This window comes from Arvicola amphibius, chromosome 12 (assembly GCF_903992535.2).
Source record: "Arvicola amphibius chromosome 12, mArvAmp1.2, whole genome shotgun sequence".
NCBI classification, from domain to species: domain Eukaryota; kingdom Metazoa; phylum Chordata; class Mammalia; order Rodentia; family Cricetidae; genus Arvicola; species Arvicola amphibius.
In genome coordinates, this window is record NC_052058.2 from 92692182 (window position 1) to 92719073 (window position 26892).

Consider the following 26892-nt stretch of genomic DNA (forward strand, 5'->3'; position numbering starts at 1 on the left):
GCAGTTTTTGCTTTATTGTTTTGATATATGGTCGCTCACTGACTTGGAATTCACCACATAGGCTAGGCTAACTGGCCAGCAAGTCCTAGGGTTCTTCATTTATTTTATTCATTTTTTTATTTTTTGAGACAGAATTTTCCTTGTAGCCCTGGCTGTCCTGGAACTCATTCTGTAGAACCATCTGGCCTTGAACTCACAAAGAGATCTGCCCGCCTCTGCCTCCTGAGCACTGGGATTAAAGGCGTGTGCCACCACTGCCTGGATGCAAAGGTTCTTTTTAAGAACCCAATGACCTTGACATTTTATTTAGAACTGAATGGCATCCTATAGGTTAAAAGTACCTGGTTACCTTCCCATTACTGTTTGAAAGGGGTGGTAGGAAGAACAGACAAAAATGAGCCTATAAAACTCCCCCAAACATAGGAACTATGGCCATCTGTATTCCCTCTGGCAACTAAGCCAAATCTCTCTGTCTAGCTCAGTTTGAGAGAGCAAGGATAAGCATCTTCAGGAGGGAAGGCGACACTCTGCCCCCAGCGCCTCACACATAACTTCCTCTCCAAAGATAAAGGGTCTCCAGCAACTGCTTTGTGTGTACAACATGGTAGTGTTTCTCCTTGTATACCTGATAGGGACACATGGCCACCTTATCAGATGGCCCCTGCAGAGTGTGCCCACTGAGCGCCACCACTGTTCCAGAGCTTGGCATCAGCCAGAAGCCAGGAATACATTTGGCCTGGAGAGGCGGTCCTTGCCAACACCCTCATCGCCAGCTTGGCTATATGAACCAGCAGTAATGGCTCAGAGGGAATCGGTCACAGCGGAAAACCATCTCCTATCAGCAATGACCTCACGCTACTCATCCTCTGCTTGGCCAGTCTTTGTCTAGGCCTTCTTCACACCATGAGACGAGGGGATTTCTACAACTAGGTCCTAGACAGATGTTTTAGTTACTCTTCCTGCGGCTGTGATAAAACACCATGACCAAAGGCATGGCGAGAAAAGGGTTCATTTGGCTCACAGCCCATCAACTGAGGGGCGCCAAGACAGGAACTCAAGCAGGGCAGGAATCTGGAGGGACAGAACCACAAACCAGCACAGCCCCACATGATTTTCTCTGCTTTGTTCCTTATACAGTCCAGGACCACCTGCCCAGAGGTGACACTGCCCACATCCACCGTTAGTTAAGATAATATTCCACAGGCTTTCCAAATAGCCAATCTTTTTTTTTTTTTTTTTGGTTTTTCGCGACAGGGTTTCTCTGCAGCTTTTTTAGAGCCTGTCCTGGAACTAGCTCTTGTAGACCAGGCTGGCCTCGAACTCACAGAGATCCGCCTGCCTCTGCCTCCCGAGTGCTGGGATTAAAGGCGTGCGCCACCACCGCCCGGCCCCAAATAGCCAATCTTATGGAGGTTTCTCTCAATCCTCTTCCTACACATGCTGAGGTTTGGGTGAAGTTGAAAAGTACTAACCAGGACACCACACATTCTCGGCGGACAATCTTAACGTCACAGGAAGCTCCTACGTTCCAGTGGACTGGAGAAGTCAAGGCTCCACAAGATCTACTGGCAGCCTCACAGGGGACACCGGTTGAGTGTCCCTCGTTTGAAATGCTTGGGATCCTCTGCTTCAGGGTATGCATAGACTTCACATATGCATAGACTTGGCATTAGGTTGTATGTTCCTAACAGAATATCCAAAATCTATAACTAAATATAAACTAGATATAAATAAAAACTAGAGTTTTTATTCAGTAATAATTTTATTTTGATTACTTCTTTACGTTCTCATTCATGCACGCATTGCATGGTGAGTACACCCCCCTCGTGCTCCATCACCCAGTTTTTCTTCCCTACTTCTCCCATTCCTCCTTTGTCATAGACAGTTTTATTTCTTTCATATGTCATACGTATACACATACCTACATGACTTTCTGGATCTATATGAGATACAGAGCCACAAAGGAGAGAGAGCATGGCATATTTGTGAAACCATCTTAATTTCCCTAATATAATTCTCTCCGGTTACATTCTTCTTCTTCTTCTTCTTCTTTTTTTTTTTTTTTTTTTTTTTTTTTTTGGCAAATAACATGCCATCAACCTTCACGGCACTTTGAAAGCATGCTTTGTATTTCACTGTTTTTATGGGTTCTAGCTTAAAGAGCTGGAAATAGCATCAGCATTGCATTTCCCAGGAAACTTCTCAAAGGCGTAATTGCTGACCCTCCACTTTTCCCTGATTCATAAACCTGGAGCCTGGAGAGATGAAAAAGATGCCCGGTGCGACAAGGAAACAAGATTCAAACTCATTAAGCTGTTTCTCTGTGTCAGGCGTCATGAATCTACGTCATTAGGGCTTTTCCCTTCGGGGAGTGTGCATGTGTCTGAGTGTGAGTCCGTGTGCGAGTCTGAACGTGTACATGCCAAGCACGGAATGTGGAGGTCAGAGGACAACCTCAGGTATCAGTACTCATTGTCTATCTTGTTTGAGGCAGGATCTCTTATTTGCTGATGCATATTGCCAGACTAGCTGGTCCCTGAGCGTCTGTGGATCTCCTTCCTGCACCCCGAATCTTGCTGTAGGAACACAGGTATTGCAGACTGCACCCAGCTGAGCATGGGTTCTGGGGAGTGAATTCAGGCCCTCATGACCGTGTGGTGAGTGTTTTGCTCACTGAGCCATCTCTCCAGCTCAGGTTTTCCGTTCAGGTTAAGATCATTTCCAGCCCACCGTGTCTAGGTATTCACGGGCACACCACCGTTCTTGTTCTGTTTGGGAAATGTGAGAGCGAGTGTGGAGAAGTAAACTGACGGAGCATCATTCTGCTTGGAAAGGCCCCTTCCCTGGGCTCCTGGACTTGTTAAGTTAGAGCCTGATGCTGTAGTACTGCCTGTGGGGAAACACTACGGAAACAAACAGAAAATTACATGAAAACATATCGCCAAACAGGGGGCTGGAGAGTCGGCTCAGCATGTAAAGCAATTGCTACACAAGAGAGGGGACCAGAGTTCGAATCCCTGGCACCCATGTAAAGACAGGTATAATGGCCTGCCTCTAATGCCAGTGATGTGAAAGTGGAGACGGGATTCCAGAGCATCCTGCTAGCTAGAGTGGCCAAATTGATATGTCCAACTGGCTCGAGGGAGAGGTTCTACCTCAAACTGCAAGACGGGGAGCAAGCAACAAAGACATATGGTATCAACCTCTTCCCTCCACAGGCATGCACACATGTATATCCAGACATACATGTGAACACATGTATACACATGCATGCATAGGACATGTACCTATATCAACAAACAAAATTTCCCAAAACAATTTAGCCAAAACCATCACAAGCTATTTATACTTCCTTTCATCGCACACTCTTAAAGGACTATGGCCCCAAGTTTTAGCAAGCAGTGAAATCAAGTAAGGGACACTGCAGACACTGCAGAAGAGGGACAGGTCAGAGACATGCAGGACAGTGTGATGTGTGTTCTAAATCAGAGTGCCTTCCTAGAACAAGCCCAGCCCTAGTCCAAGCGGAGGCAATCAGTCGCTTCTCTAGGTCTGGAAGGGTAGAGAGGGAAGATAATTAAAGAAAGCCTAAGATGCAGGGGAAGAACTACGATTGGACAGCTGAGCAGGCACTGCTAGCTAAAGGATCATGAACTCCAGGCTCGGAAACCAATGCACTGATTATCACTGCAGGCAATGGGAAAGTTACATAGGCTTGTGTAGTTTGGAGAAGGCACCAACCTTCATTGACTAGAAAACCAAAAGTGAAATCTGACCATTTCATTTGGGGTGTCAAGGATAATAACCCTTTCAGGATAAGAACATGCTGAGCTCTAAAAGAAAATCACCACATAAGATCTTCACAACTGAATAGGATTTTATATCTAACATAAATTGTCCAGGACTCGAAATTCATTTTATACTGGTAGCTCAGCTTGCCTACCATGCACTATGTCCCTTCCCTGGCACCTACATAAAGAGGTGTGGTTACAGACTGTAGTCCCAGCGAGAGGAAGGCAGAAGGATCAGAAGTTCAGAGTTATCCTTGGCTACCCTGTGAGTTCCTTCCAGCATAAACCCAAGTCCCTCCCCTAATGATCCTATTGACATACTTCTGCCAACAAGCCTCCCAACCCTCACAACTTTCCCAAACAGCGCCACCAGCTGGTGAATCACATGCTTAACTACTGAAATACACATGAGAGACAATTCCCATGGCTTATGCAACAAAACCTCGGGAGCCTCTTTCTTCGCTCAAGAATTGTTGCAAAACTTTCTAAGAACTTAGTCACCCTTCCTTGGCTAGGTACTGAGACCTGCAATCACCCAAGATCCCATTCAACCTCAGAGCGACCGTGACAGCAGTCCCTGGGATGCTCGACATGAAACAGCACACGGATCTCACGGCATCCTTTACTCTATTGCTTCATTATATTCGTCCTACAGAATGGGTCTTCTCTGTGCCTGCCTTGCCACCCCTAGGTAGTTTTATGTCACAGTGCCGGTGAGTGGAAGGTAAGGGACACTGAGATTACAATACTTTAGATTTGTGCAACCAGAGAAGCTTGGGTACTTGTCAATGAATAGAATGGGGTCACAGCACAATGCTGTGTGTATAAATTCTCAGAGCTCTGGGGCTGAGAGAGAAAACGGAATTTGCAATACGATGTGTATAATCAGGCTCCTTCCACATAAATCGGCCTCACTTTCTGTAAGGACATACCTAGTTCCATATACCATTTTTCCTGCAACAGAATGTTCTTCAGTATTTTAAGCAACAGTGGAAAGAACATGAAATATCCCACACGGGTATCCAGTTACAATAAGTGGGCAAGGCAGTCACTATTATAAATTGGGAGAATGTTAGCTTTGTATTTCAAAAATATTTTTCTATAAATGTTTCACTATAAAAAAGTTTCACTATATATTCCAAGAAAAAATAGCTTTTCTACATGTTTTTTTAAAAATAAGATATAAACTGACATGTTGAGACATTCTTGCTGTCAATTCTGATGAGAATATGAAACTGTGAAGTAGGTGGAAAATATTAAGAATTCGAAGTGATACTGGCCACCACTGAATGGCATTCTCAGGTTGTGCCATGGGTGATTTTTAGGGTTACTCTACTACTCTCTTTTTGCAATACACAAGAAAGGGCAAGAACCTTTCAGAATCCCGTATTCCCACAGGCAGTTCCTGGAGGAAGGAATGCTGCAGGTAGCTGTCCTTGTGGAACTGTGGCAGCCCCTGACATGTGCACTCGTACTTTTTTTTTTCCAGCCCCACAAATGTCCAGGGCTTTTGCTTTTTGCTAAGTAAAAAGCTAGAATGATTTATTCTACACATGTGTGCATTTGTATTTCTTATAATTGGGGAAGAAAAGAAAATAATATAGAATTAGAGACTATGGGAGAAGACTGGCAATGTCCTTAAACTATATTAAGTATAAATTATGTTGTTACAAGCCTTCATTGAAACGTGAATCAATTAAGAAAAGCAGTCAAGGCTGGGTCCACCTTTAATCAACCGAGAGGCAGAGGAAGGGGATCCCTGTGAATTCTAAGTTAGCCTGGTCTACCTAGGTGAGTTCCAGGGCCGCCAGGGCTATGTAATGAGGGGGAAAAGATAAAGATAAGAAAGCAAAGGTCAGCAACCTGGCTCAGCAGGAAAAGGTGCTTAATGCCAACCCTATGATTTAAGTGTGACCCCTAGGACCCACAAGGTGGAAGCAGAAAACTGACTCTGACTTCCACATGTGTGCCATGGCACATGAACTTTTCTTTACAAAATACATACATATTTAAAAAAATCAACATAGTCAGCTTCAGATGACATGAATGCCACAGAGAACTGACAAGGAATTTAAAGCAGCTATAAGATCGAAGACAAAAGAAAATAATCTGCAATGAAAAGAATTCTCAGCAGAGAAATGAATACTTGGAAGAAACCACACACACACACACACACACACACACACACACACACAGGATTTGAGAGATGTAAAATAGACTATCTGAAATGGGAAATTCACGACTAAAAGTAATAGTAAAAGTAAATAGATAGCTGAAGAAAAGACCAATAAATTAGCAAACAATTGAAATGGACCATAAAGGCCGAAGGAAATAATATAAGCAAAGCCCCGTGACATGGGAGAAGATGGATAAACGGACACCTAGAGACAGCGTTCTGATGCTTAGCTTTAACTGTCAAGGTCATACAATAGAGAACACGGAAGTGTCAATGACCAACTGACTGTCAGTTTGGCCTGTGGACATTTTGATGAGGAATTTTTTTCTTATTTGGGATAACTGAGACTGGACGAGCTGGCCAGCCTGATTGTGAGCCGCAGTTTCAGGGCATGGGCCCTGGACTGTATAGAGAAAGTGAAGGCAGGCATCCAGGTAATCCTCACTGCTCTTGGCTGTGAGCGGGACTAGCTGCTTCATGTCGCCTTTAAGTCCCTACAATGAGGGGCCAGAACCTAGAATTTAAGTCAAACAAACCCATTCTCCACTGAGCTGCATTTTGTCAGGGTATTTTTTACCATAGCAACAGAAAGGAAATGAGAACAAACGGAAAAGAAAAATGTTTGAAGAAATAATAGCCAACAACTTTCCAACTTTATTTTTTTAAAAAAAAAAATCGTTAACTTCAGATCTAATAATTCAGTGACTCACACAGAAGGCAGAGACAATTATGTTTGTTATAACCAAACCGCTAAAGGTCAAAGACGATGAAAAACGTTAAAGGCAATGAAAGAAAAACAAGACACATTACATAAAAGGCAATAAAGACAGCAACACCACCTGACTTATCAGAAGAGCTGGAACCAAACAAAACAAAGCTGATTTGCTGTGTAAGTATTGAGAGAAAACCTACTGTTAGCTCCGAATGTTAGCTACATCCTTGAAAAATGCCAGCCAAAGATAAATAAATAAACAATGCCATTTTTTTTTAGAAAAAAAATGAGAAATTGCACCACTTGCAGAACTGTATAGCAGAAAATAAAAAGAAATCCTTGGGGTTGAAAAGGAAACGCAATCAGATAATACTGTGAGTCTACAAGGAAATGGGAAGAAAATCAGAGATGCTAGTATAGGGCTGGAGGCATGCATGGGTAGACTGCTGGCTGTCAAGGGCAAGGACCTGTGGGGGGTTTTGTTTGTTTTGTTTCATTTTGCTTTCCTTGTACACAGAAAAAGCTGAGTGTAGCACTGTATGCTTGTGACCCCAGCATGAGCGAGTCAGAGATGGGGATCCCTGGAGTTTTAGCCTGTCTGTCTAATAAAATAGGAGAGATCCAGGCCAACGAGAGACCCTGCCACTAAATAAATAGAGGGAGAGACAAACACACACACACACACACACACAGAGAGAGAGAGAGAGAGAGAGAGAGAGAGAGAGAGAGAGAGAGAGAGAGAGAGAGAGAGAGAGAGAGAGAGAGAGAGAGAGAAATGGTAAAGGATGACCCCTGACACTGGCATCTGCCTTCCACAGACACACACATCCGTGTGTACCCACTCACACACCCATGTGTACCCACTCACACACCCGTGTGTACCCACTCACACACAGGAGAAATGTTAATATATGTTCAAGTAGAAAACTAAGTTTTTTTGTTTGGTTTTGTTTTCTTGTGTGTTTGCTTCTTCTTCTCCTTCTTTTTTCCTTTTTGAGACAAGGTCTTTCTTGTAACTTGGGCTGTTCTGGGTCTTACTATATAGACAGATTGGCTTTGAACTCAGAAATACCTACTTGCGTCTACCTCTCAAATGCTATGATTAGAGGTATGTCCCACCAGCCACCAGGCCCAGCCTCTCCTTTATTTCTTTTATCATGTTGCTACTTAATACAAAAATCATAATAGGGAGTAATGAGGATTAAGAGATTTCTAGACTTAGCTAAGTACAATACTCGAAAGGATGGTTGATCAACATGAATTAAACATGAGCTTGTAATATCATAGCCCTTTTATCTTTATGGGATATCTGCCAAGGACCCCAGTGTTTTCATGAAACCAATGTCTACATACACTGTGCCTTCTAATCTATACGTATACGACAATATGTCATTTATAAATTAGGCACAGCAAGATTAACAATAACTAAGGATAAAATTCAGTTATCACAATATACTCTAGCCAAAGCTATTTAGAGTATATAGAAATTATAGAGGATTTGTTCTTCTTAAAGGAGATTTAGCCAGGTGTGGTGATGCATGCCTTTAGTCCCAGCACAGCGGAAGCCGAGCAAAGTGGATCTATCTAAGTGTGAGGCCAGTCAGGCCTACATAGCAAGCTCCAGGCCAGCCAAAACTACACAGTAAGACCCTATCTCAAAAAAAAAACGCCAAAAGATGATACTTTTATTTTTAATTATTTGTGTATCTTTGTAGATGTTTACACCTTTAAACGTAGTGCCCCTGGAGGCCAGAACTGGAGTTACAGATGGCTGTGAGCAGCCTGAAAGGTACTGGGAACAAACTGGGTCCTCTGGAAAGGTCTGAAGTGCTCTTAAGCCCTGAGTCATCTCTCCAGAACTCGGAGGATTTGTTCTTAATGGAGATATTAAAAACCTTGGCACACACGTTCTTTCTTTGTTTAAGTCAAGAGCTTACGGTTTTTCCCTCAAAGGAAGTCCTTCTCTTAGCCATACGGAAATGGCGGTGTTTTACCTCCCAAGCTTTGGGGCATTATTAAGTAAAATAAGGGCTACTTGAACACAACACTGCGCTGGGATGATTGCTAAGTGACTAGCTGCTGGGTAGCATCCATGGCAGTGAATCACGGTGGGTCTCTACTAGGAAGGATAGCACAAGAACTCATCACACTGCGTGGAACTTCAAAAGCACTAATTATTTCTGCAATTTTCCCATTTACTGGCACAACGTAAAAGCTGCTGATTATTTCTGGAATTTCCCATTAACCTTTCTAGATCGCAGTTAACCCAGGTAACTGAACCTAATCCAAAGCAAAACCATGCATCAGGGCGGGTACTGTTAAGTCTAGGGAGGCTGTATGTCCCAGCTTCACTTCTGTTGCTCTGATAATGTGCGCTGACCCACAGCGATGGGGGAAGAAAGGGCTTCCCATCCCAGGTTACACAAAACTCATCATTTCAGGTAAGCCGAGGCAGGAGCTCAAGCAGCTACTGACACCATATCCATGGTCAAAAACAGAGAGAAACCAATACACCCCTACTGTGTCCTCACTGCTTCCTTAGCCCTTATCCTATATAATGCAGGACACACCCCATATACGCTTAGGAAAGGGTGCCACCCACAGGGGGCTATGGCTTCCTACATCTATTAACAATCAAGATATACCCACCACCCCCCAGACATGTCCATGGGCTAACATGATCTAGGTTAACCCATCAATGAGATTCTCTTCCCAGGTGTCCCTGGGCTATGTCAAGATGACAACGTACACTCTCACACAAGTATTAAGGAAGCACATTGTGATACGTACAACGGGGGCTGGTAAACACCCTTCACCCCAGTCCACATCTGCGGATTGTCTACTTTTCTATGTAAAGCTGTGTTTCAGGCGCTGCCGTTCGGTCATATTTCCACAGCTGATATACGCACCATAATGACAGTTCTACAGCTGCAAGGAGGTTAGGACCAGAGAGCTCACAGGGTTAAAGCCTTTAGAGTCCACGGAGTCTACTACTGAGTTGGTTTTTCTTCCTGTCTAAGCGATAGAACTAGTAATGACTCAGTTGGAGGCTCTCCCCAACCCCGCTCTGCACTTCTGCACACGATTCACACCTCAAAACCAAAACCAAAACTGTGTGTGCCTCGGTGAGGAGGCCAGGCTGACATCAGGTGTCTTCACCAACTGCTCTCTATTACTTTTTTTCCTTTTTTACACTTTATTATTTTTAATTGAGCTATACATTTCTCCCCACTCCCCTTCATGGACATGCATTGTGAGCACATTCAACTCCCTTTACTCTCCTCTGTTCCACTTCCTTCCCTGCCCCCCATCCCTTTTCCCAACTAGTCCCCAAGGGCTACACAATTAAGGAAACAGCACAGGCTCCTGGAACCACCAGTATCTCCACAGGAAGGGCGGCTTCATGGGCACCTCCGCTATCCATAGCGGAAAGTTGGAAGGCCCAGTCTAGCAGTATCCACAGCTGCCAAGCATCCTGGCTTCCACTGCCATGGCGTATCTGGATGGCCACATATTTTACAGCACTCTTCCTCTTCCTCATCCTCCAGCTCCTAAACCTTTTCTTCATCTTCTTCTATAACGTCCCCTGGGCCTTGGGAGGCCACATTTTATTTTTTAAGAGAGGATCTCTCACTGGGTCTAGAATTTGGAGCAGGCCAGTGAGCTCCGTCTCCACTTAGCTTTTTCACATGTGTTCTGGGGTTGAACTCGGGTCCTCATACTGACTAAGCCATCCCCCTTCAGCTGCCAGCCTACCCATCCTCTCCTCTAGTTCCAATTTGTCCTTCCAGCCCTGTGGGTGTCAAACCTGTCAACAGACACAAAGACAACAGCCCTCGCGACACTGTTAAAGTAGCTTCCACACCTGTGTGAAGCCAAATCCCTTTAACAAATCCCTTGATGTATACACATTCTCCAAGCGGCTCTGCTGAGTTACTCTCCACTAATACAAATAGAGGAAAGTTTAAAAGCCAAAGTTAGTGCTTAGAAAAGATGAACGGCATATATAATCCCCACTAGTGAGAATAACTGAGAAGAGGAGAAAAAATAAACAGCAATGGGAAGGACGGAAGGACAATCCTACACACTCCAAAGCTGTACAAGAAGAACGAGAGGCAGAAGAACTACCTTACTATTTAGAAACTGTGACAGGCTCGTGGGTCTATGTCAGGGTAATTCATTAGACCCCCAAACTGGAAACAACTCGCATGCTCAACACTGGCAGAATCGATAAGTCAACTATATTATGCTCAGACAACTGAACATTACTCTCTGATTAAAACCCCAAAGAATGAATGATTAATATATGCAGTAAGGCAAATACATCTGAAAAACCTTGTGCCGGGCTTAATGAAGCCCTTCTCTCACTTGTGCATACTCTAAAATCTTGTTTCTAGGAAGCCAAGAGGAGGCAAAAGTAGTGTACAGTAATAGACATCAGAGTGAAAACTGCTTTCCTGGGACAGACAAACAGAAGGAAGCAGGAAAGACCACTGGGATGATGGACATGTTCTTCACCTTGCCTGCACTGCTGCCGAGATGCATGGATACACTTAATGAAGCTCACCAAACTGTGCACTTAAGAGCTGCACCTTGCATTACACAGAATTCTGCTCACATAAGCTTTAACTAAGCGGTTTTGAAAAAGGATGCTTTCTGTTTTCTGATTGCCATTTTTTAAAAACCTCTTTATAGCCAGCTTTCAATGTACTGCCATGGGCTTGTGGAGCTCAGAGTTCAAGCTCCGATTTCCACTGGAAGCAAGGACAGTGATGTCAAGCAGAACAGAACGGGGACCTTGGTGTCAAGTGGAACCCGCTTATAAAGTAGTGTTTTGTTTTACGAGACAGGGTTTCTCTGTAGCTTTGGAGCCTGTCCTGGAACTAGCTCTTGTAGACCAGGCTTGAACTCACAGAGTTCTGCCTCCCAAGTGCCTGGATTAAAGGCCTGCGCCACCACCGCCTGGCTACAAAGTGTTTTACTGTGAGTGGCAGCACTGAGGTGTCTCAGATGGGAGTGGACGAGTTTACTGTGTGTTTACAGTGCTTGGCCCAAGCACAGAAGAGTTTCAGTAACAATCTTTGCTCCCAAGGGAAACAGCACGGGGGCAGAGTCACTGACACCCTCAAAGGCTTAGAGGAAGAAAGGCTGTGATTTCCCTCCCACTCCTGTCTGCAGACTTTGACAGACGTCAGCCAGCCACTTGACAATGTGCAATCTCGTTTCTCAGCTGACTCGCAGTACCTGGTTTTCTGCCTTACACGTGGCTCTCCAAAAATAGCCCCGAACGGATAAGATGGTCTAAATGAGGGAACTGGGAGAAGTCATTGGGAATTTAAAATTTCCCAGCACTGATGTTAACTTGCCAGGATCTGGAATCACCTAGTATCACCATGGGCATGTCTGTGAGGGAGTTTCTAGGCTGGTGTGGCTGAGACCGGAAGACCTATCTTTACTATGGGGGGCATCATTTTCTGGACTGAGGTCCTGGACTGAATGAAGTGGATAAAGCGAGCTGAGCACCAGCGTCCATCTCTCTCTTTCTGACTGTGGATGCCATGTGACCAGCCTCATGCTTCTGCCATCATGCTTCCCCCACCATGATGGACTGTACCCTCCCACCATGTACCCAAATAAACCCTTCCTCCCTATGTTGTTTTTGTCAATGAGGAAAGCAAGGGATGCGTCCAGCTAGAAAACCAAGTGAACAGAGTTCAGCTGCTTCCTGCAAAAGTTACACCCAATAATCAAAACGTATTGGGAGTCCATTCCTTCTTCACTTCGGATCGTCTCATTAGAATACAGAAGTGAACCGAATCTAAACCTCTGCGAAAGACATGCAGGGGAAAGAGGAGCCACCAGTGGTCTCCACGTCACGTGACACACACACTTTACAAGATGAGTGGAGAGATGTGTGGCCACAGCAAGGTTATGGGAAAGGCAAGAAGAGATGTGTTAAGAAGGAAGCTTTTTGTGTGTTTGAAGGAAGAGTAACGGTTAGCATTGTTGATTTGACAGGCTCTAGAACTGCCAAGGAGAGAAATCTCCGCACATGCCTGAGAAGGAACGTTCACATCTGGTTAACTGAACTGGGAAGAAGCATCGTCACATGGACTGGGGTCCCGGACTAAATGAAAAGGAGAAAGTGAGACAGGCATAGTGGCGGGGGCAGGTGCAGCACACGCCTTGAATCGCAGCACTCGGGAGGCAGAGACAGGTTCAGCTCTACAGACGGAGAATTCTAGGACAGCCAGGGCTGTTACACAGAGAAACCCTATCTTGAAAAAAAAAAAACAAAAAATAATTTTTTTTTCTGGTTTTCTACTGGTTTCTCTTATTTTGCTTCTAGGTTTGCATACAGGTACAAAGTCATGCCTGAGTGGTCAGCTTGGACCCTCTCAGATTCGTGTATGCTAATTTATGGACAGCTAATTTAACCCCCTTATTACTGTCTTACTTCCCGGGTCTCCATACTAAATCCTGGCTCATCCCCTAGTTTAAAGCTTGGCCTCATCCAGAGAGCATCCTCAGTCTAGGTGGTGGTCAGGTTCCCCACTGTCACCAGCTGTGACACTGGGGGCAGGAATTTTCTGCACTCTGCTCCAAATTAGGTCAATTCCATTTATCAATGAAGCTGCTGGTGTTCCCAGCATGCCTTGCCCAGTTTCCAAGGCCAGGTTTGGTGGACGGCAGGAACTCCAGGCAAAAAGGCTCTTATACAGATTTATGAGCTTGTCTGGAGGCGTTACTTCTCAATTTGGCGGATGTCTTCAGCCAACTGCCAAAGCTCTAAAATGGCGGCATTTCAGAATCCCGTCCGCATTCATTACTTATCACTTCGTTTTAAATTTTTATTTTGTTTTTTTAAAAATATTTTCCTATTTATTTGTACACGTATTACATGTGTGTGATGTGTGTGGTGTTGCACATGGAGTGTGCGGGGTGGGAGGGGAGTCAGGGGACAAGTTGTGAGAGTTGAGTTTCTCCTTTCATCACGTGGGTTCCGAGGTTAAATTCAGGTCATTGGGCTTGACAGCAAGTGCCTTTGCCTGCTGAGCCATCTTGTTGGACCCTTAATTTTTATTTTTTGCTGAGGATTTTCCATGCCGTTTTCCTTCCACCACACTGAAAGACCTGCCTCCAAACACTAAGACTACAGAAAGAACTATGCTTACTATGAAGCTTATAATCATAATTATCACTTAACCTTCCTTATATGGGTTCTTCAGATATTACTATGGGAATATTTTTTTCTCATTCTAATCAAATATCAAGTCTAATGCAGAAAGGAAGCAAAGAAAACTAACAGAAGACAGAGAGGGTAAAATTGAATAGATTAACATCTACAGAATACAGTCTGTCATAACTCAATTTCCACTGTCTCGTCTACTCTATACAACTACAGAAAGTGATTTTTCCTTTCTTTCAGGCGATTAAAAAACGAACTTCGTAAAATGAAATGGAGGAACATAGCAGAGGGTAAGAAGGAGAAACGAAACATTAAGCTTTAGCCATGGGCTACAAGGAGGGAAAAAAGATGAGTATTTAACCTTCCATCAATAAAAATGGGAGCCAAAGACATTAAGAACAGGAAACACACAAGGACTAACCAAGTGAGCCAGGCAGCCACTCCCTCAATAGCAAGCCAAGTAATTGATATTTAGTGCTTATTTAGTGCCCACAAATTCCAGACTTTGTCTCCTGGTTCTTATATGTCTCAGCTTGTTACATAGATACACACCCATGGCGGGTGTGTAAATTCTCTGCCACTTTTTAAAAGTATCAGGAGGCCATCCTCAGTTCCCCATGAAATGTAACGATTTTTGTCTGGCCGCACCCTCCTCTCTCAACACTACCTCTTGGCCTCAGTGACCTGCATCACGGTATTCCTCTTTTAGGAGTCAAAACTCAGTTCAGAACCACCATGTCACGTGTGGGGCGGTCAGAAGTCAGTAGCTAAAACTCTCTGCTATCTGAAGAATCTCACCTCTCCTTTCCACCTCCCACAAAAAACGCTGTGGTTGTTTTGGGTTCCCACTAAGACTCATCAAAGACTCTGGAGCTTGGAAACTATGTTGTGAAACGATGTCAGCCATCCATCCCACACCGAAGCAAAATTAACATGAAGACAGGGGAGCATTTGTTGGGCCAAGATTAAGCAGCTGAACCAAAACAGAGACTTGAACTTGGCAAAACCCAAGCTTCCGGAAACAACTCTTGTTGGGTATCTGAGGCTGCCCAAAAGAATCGTCGATGGTTTCCAACCGAAACTCTGAGCAGTCCTTTTTCTGGTTGGCTCATGCCAAGAACAGCGGCGACAAGCCAGGAGCCAGGCAGTACTGTTGCTCTTGCAATCCTCTGGGAAAGTCTAGATAATAAATCAAGATGGAATGAATCTTTAGTAGAGCGGTAATAAAACTACCTATTAGCATTACCACGGAGACAAGCAAGAAGAAAGGGGAGAGCTGCTGACAGGAAATATTGTCAACACCATCAAGACAGTTTTCCAATTATAACGTATTTCCTATCTCTACTTCTTACAAATGACTACATCAAGACTCCAAAACATCTCGCTTTCCCTGACTGAGTTGTGAAAGCCATGGAGCTGGTTAGGCTACCGCACTCCCAACTCCACTGCCAACTATAGCAGACACTGCCAGCATAATCCAGAGATAGTCAACTCATGGGAACTTTAACCACAGATGCTAGATATTTCTGGCTATTTCCTTGTTCGTTTCCAATATTCATGAACTAATAAACAGCCTCCAAATGTCAGCGAACATCTGGGGCATCCAAAATTATATTTCTTGGACTTGCCTCTTATAAAACCACAGCCCTCAGCCTAAATTCCCACAACAGGCCTTGACCAGCAGTAGCTTACAGCTCAGACAAGGGTTACTTTAGGGCATAGTGGTGGTTAATCTTCATTTGTTAATCTGGCTGGATTTAGAGTCGCCACGGAGACACACTTCTGGTTGTATCCGCAGAAGTTTAACTGACAGGGAAGTCCCAGCCTGAGTGTGGGCAGCACCATCCTATAACTGTAGTGCTGAACTGAATGAAAAGAAGAAAGTCAGCTGAGCGCCAGCACCCATCTCTCTTTGTTTCCTGACTGTGGATGCCCTGTGACCAGCTTTCTCCTGATACCATGACTCTCCTGTCATCACGGACTGTATCCTCAAACTGTGAGCAAAATAAGCCCTTCCATCCTTAAGTTGCTGTCAAATATTTTGATCACAAAAAGGAAAAAGTAAGTAATTCAGTGTGTGTGTGTGTGTGTGTGTGTGTGTGTGTGTGTAAAACTTTGTCTCAGAAACACGTATATCATATACTGAATACTTAGCAGTTTCGGAGGCAAATACAATCCCTAAGTTAAGACTTTAAACTAAGGCTTATAAAATGGGGGCAGGGGAATTAGATGAAAACTCTGGGACCAGGGAGAGGGTTCAGGTGGTAAAGGGCTTGTCATGAAAGCATGAGGATCTGAGTTTGATCCCTATAGTCAACCTGTGTAGTGATATTTCATTTGTATTTTAATAAATAAACCATGCCTGAAGACCAGAGAGTAAAACAGCCCCACTGGTCAGTCTTACAGACCAGGCATGGTGACATACACTTTTAATTCCAATTGCCACACTAGTTTACCATAAAAACCAGACCATGCATGTCTTGAATCCCAGTGATGCATGCCTCTAATCCCAACCTTAGAGAGGAATATAATATGGGAGGAGACAGCTCACAGAACTAGTCTCATTCTGAGATTACTGGAGGCAGGATAGCCATTTTTGGACTGAGGTAGAGGTAAGAGCAAATGGCTAGCTGTTTTGCTTTTCTATCCTTAAGGTTGAAACCAATTTCTGACTCTGGGTTTTTATTAGTCGTGCTACAAACATGAAAATCCTAGGTGTAATACCAGGTGGTGGCTGCGACACACCTTTAATTCCAACACTAGGGAGGCAGAGGCAGGTGAATCTCTGTAAATTGGAAGCCAGCTTGATCTACAGAGTGAGTTTCAGGAAACCTAAGTCTACACAGAGAACCCCTGTCTCGAAAAGGGAAATCCCAGGTGTGATGATGTGTACAATCCTAGTTCTGGAGAGGCAGAGGCAGAGGGAGGCCCAAAGCTCACCTACCTGCCAGGCGAGCCTAATGGGTGAGCTCCCAACTAATAAGAGACCCTGTTTCAAAGGAGGTAGATGGCATTCCTAAAAATAATGCTTGACATTGTCCTCTGGTCTATATGTATGCATGCATATCTGAACACTTGCTGTGCACATGCGTGTGTACACACACACACACACACACACACACACACACACACACACACAATGAATACAGTTACCCGTCTTCCCGGAAGAGGGTCTGCAAAGGACAGTGAGTGCATTAGCTGTCAGTCAATTCCAGGAATCAGAGCAGATGGCACCCCAGAAGGCAGATGCTGACTACTAATGCTTGCAGACTTGGGCTACCATTTTTCTTCTCATCCTCACACCAGAACCACAGCACAGGCGAGCAGCGAGCGCGGGAAGCCAAGGGCCCACTGATAATGCATCCATTTGCAATTTAATGAATCCTTGGGGCATTTCAATTTTCCTATTTTTCCACTCAGCGGATGATAACGCTTACGATATACATGTTATGAAAACAAGTGAGAGAAGCAAGAATTCACAGTGGTACCTCGGTGCTTCATAATGAAATGAGAGCAGGCTCCCTTTCCTGGGTGAAGGTCTATTAGGGACCTGCACTCACTTGGAGGCATGCCTGCCTGGTTGCTGTTTTTACACTGACAACAACAGATAATGCCCTGAGCCAGGCACACTTCTGGGGAGGCCCCGCACCGCTGAAATACCTCTGGAAAGCTATTTAGAAACTTCAACATGAAAAATGGCTGCCCAGGCACCTGCCTATTCCTATCAGCTCTGGTGTCTGACTCAAGCACAAGAAGTTTCAAAGGTGGCAAGAGCAGAAAGTCATGTGACTGGCTTTGATAATGACTTTGTGGAGGTCAGGGAAAGCTAGGAGACATAGCCCTCCTGGAGACGTGTCCCAAGCTGATATGTAGAGACGTAGATCTTTATTAATGGGGAGCAAAAGAAGGTGGTGATGTCTAAGGCCCTGAACTGTGGGAGCCAAGGCAAAAGTGCTAACCCTGAATTCTATTAAAGCCATAGCAGATCAAATTAGAAAGCCTTAGGGAGAGACAGACACACCTGTACCAAAAACCAAACCAAGCCAAACAACAACCAAATAACAAAACAAAATAAAACCCCAATAACAAAAACAAACACACACACACACACACAGAGAGAGAGAGAGAGAGAGAGAGAGAGAGAGAGAGAGAGAGAGAGAGAGAGAGAGATTAGAAGGACTCAATTGGTAAGATGTTTACTTGAGTTGAGTTTCAGCAGGGCACAATAGAGCATGCCTGTAATCCCAGGGCTAGGTAGAAGATCCCTGGGACTTAAGCACCAGGAAATCTAGTCAAATTAGACACCCCAGGCATAGATCCTGTCTCAAAGAATAAGGTGAAAAACAACTGAGGAAGACACTTGACCTCTGGCCTCCACACATATACACTCACATGTGCATAAACATACACACACACACCCCAACCTCACCTGCACCCACACACCAGAACCTGGAGGAGGAGAACACTCTCAGTGACTAAATGAGAGAGAAACAGTCTGCACCCTTGAGAGACAGCTAAGTGGGCAAAATGCCTGCTGTGAAAGCATGAGGACCAGGCTGGGATCCCTAGCGCCCAGATAAGAAGCTGGGTGTGGCAGTGCATACCTGCAATACCAGCAGTAGCGGGGCAGAGACAGGGGGTTCCCCAGGGTTCACTGGCCAGGCAGTCTAGCTGAATCCGCAGCTCCAAGTTCAGAGACAGACTCTGTCTCAAAAACTGAGGTGGAGTTGGCCTGGATCTTCAATAGTCCTTGGAGTACGGGCTGCCTTTCTCTGGCCACCACAGCATGAGGGAGAGTTGGTCCCACCCCTAGCCATGTCTGCCAGGCCCAGTCTGACCATCTCGGCTATCATCCAAGCCTACACCCAGGGTTTTGAGTTGGCCCACCCCAACATCTACCCCATCTACGATCTGCTGGAGCACAGGAATGAGCAGTCCTGAGCAACTGTAGTCACAGGATCTTCACGACTCAGGGCAACAGGGTATCTGAGAGAAGCTTCACTGAAGGTCCAGTATTGATGTGTGCCAGAAGGCAGAGGTCTTTAACCAGACCAACAACACAGTGCAATGAACATTTTCAAGTAAAGCTGTTTGGGCAGAAGGGTATACTTCGTGGCACACCACCGCTCCCGAGGCCACTATGACAAATGAATATGTGTTGGAGAGACAGGGAATACAGAAGAACTGAATGTTTTTCTGGTTTTGCTTGTTTGTTTGTTTTTATTTTCTTTCGCAGGGAGAAGGCTACAGGGGTGGGAGGACTGGGAAACATGTGGGACTGGAGTTCACGGTGTGAAAATCCCAAGGAATCAATAAAAAATTATGAAAAAAACCTAAGGTGGAGAAGAACAGAGAAGACACCAGATATCAATGTGTGACTTCCACAGGTGTGTGCGCATGTGTACCAGACACACATACAGTATCAAAGAGGCAGACACACACACAGAATTTTGAAAATGAAGAGTCCAGGAATAAAATATAGAAATAAAGGGTACAGCCCAGGAATATAGAAATATAAAGTTGTAAGCCCAAATACATTTTGGGAAAAAAATTAAAGCTGGCAGCTACTGTTAACAAACACTTTCTGCCTTAAAATCAGACATCCTGGCAGCCATGTGGACAGAGGTAAACTTTTAACAATTGTCTCCTGCCTCCCAGCTTCCCTGCTAGGCCGGTCCTGCAGACAAAGGTTAGCTTCTGACTGTTGCCCCTGCGGGACCCTCTGCTTGTGTTCCCTTAATTTTTAACTGTGACTCTACTCTCTGCCTTGCATTCCTTCAGGGACAGTGCAAAGGGCTGGGTCAGCCGCAGGCTTTCACAAACACCCTAAGTCAACATCCTAATGTCCTGTAACCAAAAGTTGTAAAACTTAAAATGTACTGTGACTTTAAGCCTGACCTCAAGACTGTAAAAACTCTTTGACCCCACCCAGTGCTTGATTTGATTGTAGGAGGAGGCCCCAAACCAGCCCCCATTGCCACAGCTACAGAAGCTGGACCTCTGGCTGTGGTCAGAGCTATAGCTGATAAGCTTGTGTGCCCCATGGTGATTTTTTTTTCTTTTTCTGGAATAACGTTTGCTTCCATTTTAATAGACTTTGGTGGCCTATTGCCAATCATTGTGCCATGTCCATGACCCAACAACCCTAGGGCTATATTCTTGTTTCACAACTCCAGTTCACTAGAGAGTCAATCCATAAGCAAGGGGAGCCAGGTAGGAAGGAAGTCACGAAGCAGCGCGCCTTTACCCACCAAAACATCAGCTCACAAGCCCAAACTCGCTTTATTTCAAAATCAAGCATACTCCTTACTACTTGACACTATATGTGAGGCTGATTAGCTGCCCATCTACTGTCAGTCTCCCTGCCTAAGCTATGACCATGCTAAGGTCAGGCCCTTACCTGTTCCCTTCTGTGTTACCTCCCTAGCAGGGACTCATTACTTGAGCGTTCTTGAAATCCTCAGACTCCACACACCCAATCCAATCCCCAGATGTCTGTGGCTCAGCTGAGAGGAGTCCTCCCTGCCTTGCCTTTTTGTGCCACAACTGTACGGCTGGAGAAACTGGTCTCATTCAGCCCCTAGGTCTTCTGGTATCTGTTTCTCCAACAGTGCACACCAAATGGAGAAGCGGTAGTAGCAACAGCCGGCACATTGCGGACTTCCCCTACATCATCCTGCTGGTGTTTATTTACCGAGGGAGACACCCCATTTCCTGCAAACCCAGGCATGAAGGCCATGTGTCAGCAGAGAACTGAGAGATGAGGCAGAGATTTCAGAAAAGTAATTTCTATAACCAAAGACTGGCCTGAGCCAGACTGTATGAAATGGCGAGAGCCCGGAAGCACCGGCCCCAGTGGACTGAAGGAAATGCAACTACTCTCTCTCTACCTGTCGCCTACTCCAGTTCACCACAAAACCCCAGCGTTTGGTTCTGACTAATCATCTCACCAGAGAAAGGAAATAGAGGCAGCTCTGGCCAGACATGGTTAAAAGAACCAGTGCTGAGAACACACAGTAAAGAATCCCCTGCCAAGGCAGAGCTGGTGGGACCCGCTCCATCTCACCGTTTTCAGTCATGAGCATTGGAAGGCGAGGATACAGACTGGAGCAATGGCTCAGTCAGTAGAGTTCTTCGGCCACAAATATGAGGACCTGAGTTCACACAGCCAGCACACATAGTCAGCCAGGCATGCTGGTACACGTCTTTAACCCCACTGCTGGAGAGACAGAAGCAGGTGAATCCCTGGGACCCACTGACCGTCTGGTCCAGCTGAATCAGTGAGCTTTGGGTTCAGAGAGAAACCCTGCTTCAAAACTAAGGTAAAGAACCATCAAAGAAAACAATATCTACTTCTAGCCTGCAAACATACAAGTAAGCACCCACATACACACATCCCGGAGAGAGAGAGAAAGAGAGAGAGAAGGAAAACATGTCTCTGGCATCTCATCATAAAGTCACCAGGATACAAGTATAGGGAGTGTGGAGGGTCACCTCGATGACCTCAATAATCCTAACCACCTTCCAAACACCCCCACCTCTACATCACCACAAAGTACCCAACCTCCGGATGCCTTTCCTTAGGAATTAAGAGGCAGCAAAACGCATATTCAGAATACAATGGCACAGGCCAGAGTGTCTGTCAGGTCAGTTTGTGAGACACCCTGCTTAAGGTGTTTTAGGGACATAAAGCAAGCATCACGCATGTGCCAACAATCAAGACTCTAAGTAGGAAAGCAAGTGTTCAACAGAAACCACAGTCCATGCAAATGGTTTAGCCACAGTCATTCTTATCAGATGACAAGAGCCCTTCCAAAGCCCAGATTCTCAGACGCTGGCCCACTTTGCAAACAGGCCGTGTTAAGGGCGGGCAAGTCTGGGCCTGGCTGTATTGATTTTTCTAACATGCTTTTCTTCTTCCCCTCTTTTCCCTTCCTTCTCTCTTCTCCCCTCCCTTTCTCTCTCCTCCCTTCCCTTCCCCTCCCCTCCCCTCCCCTCCTCTCCCTCTTCTTTCTAAGGCAGGGTCTCATGAAGGATGACCTTGAACTTTTCATCTTCCTCCCTCCACTCCAGGTGCTGGTCTTGCAGATTTGCATGGCCATTTTTGGTTTATGGAACCCAGAGCTTTGTGCATGACCAGCAAGCCATCTCCCAAGTCTCTATCTCCAGAATATGCTATGAACTCTTTTCAGCACAGGTCTACATATCATACCCAAGTTCCTCCTATGTGTGGACACAAAATACAACGCACAGTGTTGCCAAGACGGCCTCCGTCTCAGGCAGCATGCAGGAATGACAGGCAGTAAGCAGCTGGTGACCTTTGTCACTGGGCATTATTGTATAGCCACAAACTGAGGAAAGGGAGCTCAGCATACAGGAAGACAGTGGGGGTCTCAGGAGCACAGACACTGCACCACAGCGAGGGAAGGACAGGCGCACAGAATGGGTGCCACCCCATCCAGCAAGGTCAGATAAGGGGAACAGAGGGACAGCCTGACTGTTGTGCCTAAGCACAGCTCTGGAAGGATGAGGATCCACTTGACAGAAATGCAGGAGGCAAGGCTTGGGCCTGTGTAAGGGCGACTTTCTAAACCAGGTCACAGAGGTAGGAAGAACCACCCCGAATACGGGCAGTACCATCGATGGGCTGGGGTGAGACTGAATGAAAGCTGAGCTGAGCCAGCATTCACCTCTCAGCTTCCTGGCTGCGGCAGCAGTATGAAGAGCCACCTCCCACTCCTGCTCCCACCGTGACGACTGTATCCTTCCACTGTGAGCCTAAATAAATCCCTTCTTTCTTAAGCTGCTTTAGTTAAGTGTTTTGTCACAGCGATGAGACAAGGCACTACTACAGGGGGATTTGATAAAGTCATGGGAAGAGGACAGGGGCCCTTGACCTAACAAATGAGACAAGAGATACCCAGAAGAGATTATCAGCTGAAACATGCTTAGGTTCTCAGCTTCCCCATGCTCACCTGCCTTCTACTTGATTATCTGGCTTTGCTTTCTTTTAATACAGTGGTTCTCAACCTGTGGGTCATGACCCCTTTGGGGGTCGAATGACCCTTTCACAGGGGTCACCTAAGACCACTGGAAAATACAGATATTTATAATTACATTACATTTATATTTACAATATATTTATAATATATTACAATTATATTATAAAACAGTAGCAAAATTAAGGTTAGGAAGAGTAATAAAAATAATTTTATGGTTGGGGATCACCATGGGGAACGTGTATTAAAGGGTCGCAGTATTAGGAAGGCTGAGAACCATTGACCTGGGTCCTTGTTGTCCTGTTTCCTAAGACGGGACCAACAGCTGTCAATCCTCACTAATCACACACTTCAATATGAAACTGCAAGTACAGATTAGTAGAAATTTGAGGAAATACCATGCTCCAAAGAAATCAAGGCCAAAGGCAAAGATCTGACCTCAGAGGAGAGGGAGAAGACAAAGGGACTGGCTGGGAAGACAGTTCAACAGAGTGCTTGCCTAGCATGTGGGAGGCTCTGGGTTCAGTCCCCAGTACCATACACAGCTAGGCATGGTGGGACTGTGCCTTTAATCTAAGCATGAAGGGCTGGTGAGGCCTTGGCCACACCATGAGATGCTGCTTTTAAATAAGCAGGGAAGTGATTCAGTATCGGCTCATCTTACACGGAGGCTCGGTGGTATCTTTCCTGGGAAAGCACTGACCACTGTTGGCTGAACAGTGTGGGGCGAAGGGCACTGGATATGGAGGTATACAGAGTATCCAGAGCTCAGCATACACGCTCCAGCACAGAAGACTGGAAGGGACTGTCTGAGGCGCAGCAAAAGGGACAGCAGCATCGCACACGTGGTTTGGATGACTTCGAAGACACATGTGGAAAAAACAACCAAAGAGCTAAAAGTTTCTACAGACGAAGACCATAAGTCAGGAATAGGCAGGGTTGGCTAAGTGCAACGAAAGAGACTGAGATTCTGTTATTAGCCTTGTATATTTGACTTTGGAAATTAAATACATGTACTAATTCGATAAAAAGAAACATTAAACTTCAAAATTGCATACACCCCTTAACTCAGCCATTTGGAGCCTTAAAAATTCTCCCAAGAGAATGAGCAGAGATGCAAGATTTCTGTGCACTACAATGACCTTTTTACAGGCGAAAAAGAGGAAAAATAAATTAGAGACAGCTGATAAAAGAGGGCCAAGTGCTTATTTTTAAAATAAAGCTTTTGAATAATAACAAAACATAAGCAACAACTCCACTAAAGCCAGGTGTTAAAATTACAGAGAATATAATTACATTTTCATGCAATCCTGTACGTGCATAGAAAAAAAAATCCTGGAAGGAAATGACTATGTTAACAGCCATGTGCTCAAGATGACAGGGTCATAACAAATAATAAATATTTCTTATTTATTCTTTCCTGTATTTCCTAAATTTTCTACAGTAAATTTGCATTACTTTTCAGAAACTGTTAGATGTTTTTTTATTTGTAAAACAAAAAACTAAGAAAAAAATAATTCTTACTTCTCTAAAAAAAAATGACCTCGTTGAATGTACCTCTCCTCGATCGTCTATTTATACACACACACACACACACACACACACACACACACACGGTTTTCTGCTATATGAAGATTCAGCTTGCAGTGGCTTTGGGGTTACAGGTGGCATGAATCTCATATTCAGTGCTTCATCCTCATGCATGCTGGGCAAGCATGCAGCCCACCAGCGAGCTATATTGTTACCTACAAAAAGACTGACTTTATGATGATGCAGAAGCAACAGTCATGCACCAGAAACCATGCTTGAAATGGTTTTGAACTTGGATCCTTTCCCAAGCTAGTGATGCACAGCCTGGTTCTCTCTTATGATGCTGTTGACAAGCCACAGCTCCCAGTCACATGAGCAGGCGGCAAGCAAACAATGCCGTACATATGGACGCTGTGTTGGTAAGGAGGGATGTTCACAAGCCACGTTTCCCCACATGTTTTTCATTTACTTATACATTGGACTTGTGATGGGTGTGTGTGGATGTAACCCCACTTGCAAATTCAAGGGCATCTATGTTGCCTAATAGGGAAATCCAAAGGCATTGTTCACTGGTAAAATAACCTAAAATACCCAAGCTCATAAAAGATAGCATCCTTTACATTAGAGGATGTTTTGTTTTGGAGGAAGGATCTCAAGTATGTCAGAATGACTTCAACTTATTATACAGCCAAGAATGGCCTTGAACTTCTGATCCTCTGTGCCTACCTCCTGAGTGCTGGGATCATAGGTGTGCACCACCATGGCCAGTTTATACAGTGCTGGGGATGGAATCTAGGCAACTTTGTGCACGCCAGGCAAATACACTACGAAGTGAGCTACATCACCAACCTCAACAGTTGATATACTTAGGATTAGGTCCAAACCATCCAAAGGTCCAGTTTCTTATTCTACCTTCTATTCTTGAGCCTTAAGATCTTCTCATGATTAAATGTCCCACAGATGATCTTATTCAAGGATGCACAATCATCTCGGCCAGCAGCTGTAGATATCCACAGTATACAGCGAAATCCCAGATGAGCCCTGAGTTCTAGTCCATGCTTCCTGCACACTGGGCAGATCATGCATCTCCTCTCACCTTGACACTGTCGTCTGTGAAAATGGGATTTATGTTTTACACATCTGCTTGGAAGAACTGGTGAAGTGTTCCTTTGGGACAATTTGTGTTTACGGATATAAGCTCTCCGAAAGAAAATTATTCCTTTAAATCAATTTAATCGACATCCCACAAATGTAGTGGGCTATACGCCTGGTATCACAGACTGACTACACTGTGTACAGGAATAACTACTGTTCACTGAAGCCAGGGGCCAGCGAGCTTTTTCTGGGAAGAGCTAGAGAATAAACATTTTTGGCATAGTAAACCATATAGCTTCCTTTGTAGCCATTCATTTCTGGTCCTGTAGCACAAACGTAGCCACGGGCAATAAACCCACAAATAGGCATGGCTATATTCAATTAGAACTTCACAGCTCATTGTCAGGATTGTTCAGATAAGGTTAGAAGTGTACACGACAGACCTTACAAAGCTGGATTTCCTTGATTTGAGGGAAATGTTAGACCACTTCAAGCTCGTTGGCTTCTAAAATGTCATGAAATTCCAGCTACGGAAGAAACAAAGATCAGGTAACGTTTCCAGAAACCCCACTGTAGGCCAGGGCAGCTGTGTGTGCAAATCTCAGGTCCCTGGGTCATGGTTCTGCTAGTGTCTGGGCAGATGGCCAAGCTGGGACCAGTGCTTTCTAAAATGACTTGGCCCAAGTTTTCCTGACGTTATCTCTGATCCCATTCAAAGATTCACACGTGCAATGTTGCACACACTGGAGCCTTACTGTTTGGAGCGAGCTTGTGAACACCCTCATACCCCCAGGATTCCAATGCCCCTCACACACGTGCCCTGTTTCAGCCCAGCAGAAACTTAAATGGTCAATACACAGGTTAGTAAACAATGTCTGTCTTAGATGCGTTTTTTCATCTTTACAAAATAACAGACAAGAAAAGATCGAGGGAGGAAGGGTTTGCCTTGGCCCAGGGTGTGAGCAAGCAGAGTCCTCAGGGCATGGGAACCACAGCAGAACGAGCATAATGCAGATGGTCACATTGTATCCCCAGTCAGGACAAAGAGGCACGGATGTTGGCTCTCCACTCTCTTTTCTCCCTCTTTCTTCAGTCCTAGATTCCAGCCATGAGACGTGCTACCCACATTTAGAGTGGACCTTCCTGACTCGGTTACATCTTTCTGGAAACATCCCCAGGGACATATCCAGAGGTGTGTTTCCATGAGAATCCTAAACTGAGACAACTGAAAATGAAGATTAGCATCACAGTGTCCATTTGCATTCCCAGTTTGGCTACTAACTATCTTCCACAGTAGATTAGATTAGATGTCACAACAGTGTTTCTTAAAAACACCCCACCAGGATGTGGCTTGGAGCTTTTGGAAGGCTGGTTCTTCTCTCTGGAACCTTCTCTAGATA

The 26892-nt window shown here is 44.9% G+C and overlaps 1 protein-coding gene across 2 annotated transcripts in view; it reads right to left on the minus strand.

The window, feature by feature from the left end:
• Positions 1–26892, minus strand: part of Mgat5 (alpha-1,6-mannosylglycoprotein 6-beta-N-acetylglucosaminyltransferase) — a 294834-nt gene that overhangs the window by 133619 nt on the left and 134323 nt on the right. The window lies entirely within an intron of this gene.